General features: G+C 46.6%; 1 protein-coding gene across 2 annotated transcripts in view; it reads right to left on the bottom strand.

The window, feature by feature from the left end:
- Positions 1-1237, bottom strand: part of MTRR (5-methyltetrahydrofolate-homocysteine methyltransferase reductase) — an 85666-nt gene extending 84429 nt beyond the window's left edge. The window contains exon 1 of one of the 2 annotated variants that reach the window (XM_019521070.1): positions 1162-1237. The gene's annotated coding sequence lies outside the window, so the exon portion shown is untranslated. Of the gene's footprint in view, positions 1-1114 lie in introns of both variants that reach the window. The other variant, XM_019521069.1, reaches the window with a different exon arrangement.
- Between the last annotated feature and the right edge of the window lie 950 nt (positions 1238-2187).

The following is a 2187-nucleotide window of genomic DNA, read 5'->3' as shown; positions in this document are numbered from 1 at the left end:
CCCACCCACCCAAGAATATATTTCATTACAGAACAACCACTCCCTCTCTGACCTCACCAACCTGTGTCTTGCACCTATCGTCTCCCACCCCCTCTGATCCTCACTGCCAGACACTGGCATTTTCACAGGCCTGCATTTTGCATACTGGTTTAAGCTGCTATTCCACCTAAGACAACACACGCAGCCCAGCAGACTCTCCCTACGCCTGAAGAAGGGTGTTAGTGCCTGAAAGCTTACAAAGAACAATTTTTCCAATTATTTAGTGAGTGTAATAAAAGATACCACATTTACCCAGAGACCTTGTCTGCATATCTCCTGTAGACATTTATCACCTGTTACCTCTCATCCCCTCTCCTCTCCACCTACCTGTTTCCACCCACTAACTCCCATCCCCTGATCTTCCCTGCCACTCACTGGCATTTTCACAGACCTGCATGTTACATATTGCCTTCAGCTTCTATGGCACTCTAGAGAGGAGACGAACACTGGCAGACTCTCCCCATGCCTCAGGAAGGGCACCCGTGCCCACAAGCTTGCAAAGAATAATTTTTCCAGCAACCTAGCTGGTCTAACAAGAGATCACATCTGCCCAAAGAGCACTGCCTACCAGAGTGATTCTTGGTAATCAAGGAAGAAGCAGGTGTGAGAATCTCTGAGGAAGTAATCACTGTGTCTATAGGAGGGAGGTACAAGATTTTAGATGAATGTATCTGTCTACATACACTTTTGTTTTATTTTATTAACCACAAAATATGAACTAAAAATATCAAGGTCAGGAAGGATGGAGAGACTGCAGAATAAGGTTCAGACAAGAGAAAAATGGAGAAGCATTAGAAAGTAAATAGGATATTGTACTGGAAGTTAACATAATACTAACAAAACATGTTAATTATAGAAAGAGGAGGTCAGGAATGGAGACACTGTGACCTTTCAAAGATACAAAGACCAAGAAGTAGAAATCACTTGTGAAAAACCTAAGTGAATGACATGGGTAGACATTCACTAAAGAGATGCCAAAAAGAGAGGATTTAGAGAAAAAGGAAACACACAAAAAGAAAGTGGGAACGTATTACAGCAGATGGGTCTGAGGACATCCAGCCAGAGTCTCTCTCACCTATTGGGCATCCAAGTGGATTTAGACAACTGGACGTGCGAACTCACCTGCGCGGAGCGAAGGCTCCGGCCACAACCACGTGCGGGTACAAGCGGCAACGGCGGGCCAACCAGCACTGCACCCTAAGAGTCAGCCCTGCCTCTGTTCTCTTTTTTCCTCAGCGAAGGACGGAAAAGAGTAAAGGCGGCGCCAGGTCACTCTGAGGGCATCTTCGGTCGTCCCGCTCGGGGCTCCTGCTTATCCCGGAAGTGTGCCGCGATTGGCCCTGCTGGAAGGCGGGAGGAGGTCGGGGGGGTGCGCGGTCGGCCTCTGTGCGCCTGCGGGCTTCAGCACCGTCCCCTCCGTGACGCAATTCCGAGGGGGTTGTGGTTCGCGAGTTCAAGGCCGCCCTGCTCCCCTCCCCTCCCCCTACCCGGCCTTTCCCTGGGCCCTGCCCCCACCCCCATTCCCAGTGTTACCCCGCGCACCAGCATGACCCTGTTTGGACAACAATTTCAACTCTTGTACACTGTAGGATAGATAATACAGAAAGTGTTAAATCTAGGCCAGATGGACAGGTAGATAAGTAGGCAGTTTAGGGAGATGAGAGCTATTTTTCTTTTCATTTTAATCAGCCTGCCTCTCAATTAAATCCTTTTTGGTTATTTACTGACAGTGTATTAATGCAGTATAAAAAAGAACTTCTTTGAAGTTTCCTGTTGGTTGCATGCTAGTTGTGCTGACTAATTATGGCAAATTAATGAACATGAACATGCACCCACTGATTCAGTTTAGAGTCAGTGGGCATGTCTACAGGTGCATTACTGTGGTGTAATTACAGCACATTAAGTTTAGTACCCGTAATGATGGGTACTAAACTTAATGTGCCATAATCAACACTACTGCACATTAGCTCAGATGAACAGTTCTTAAGTGATGTTAATACACATTAGACCAAATCTACTGAGCATTAGCATAGTTTTGGCCAGTTATGCTAATGCACAGTAGGATTAGCCTTCTGCACATTAAACGTCTCATGTAGTATAGCCTAGTGTGTTGCTCTGAGGGGTCAGGCCAATGCTCAGGATCTCAAT

This window comes from Gavialis gangeticus, unplaced genomic scaffold (assembly GCF_001723915.1).
Source record: "Gavialis gangeticus isolate Ggan-Ray unplaced genomic scaffold, GavGan_comp1, whole genome shotgun sequence".
NCBI lineage: Eukaryota > Metazoa > Chordata > Crocodylia > Gavialidae > Gavialis > Gavialis gangeticus.
This window is presented reverse-complemented; position numbering and strand designations above follow the sequence as displayed.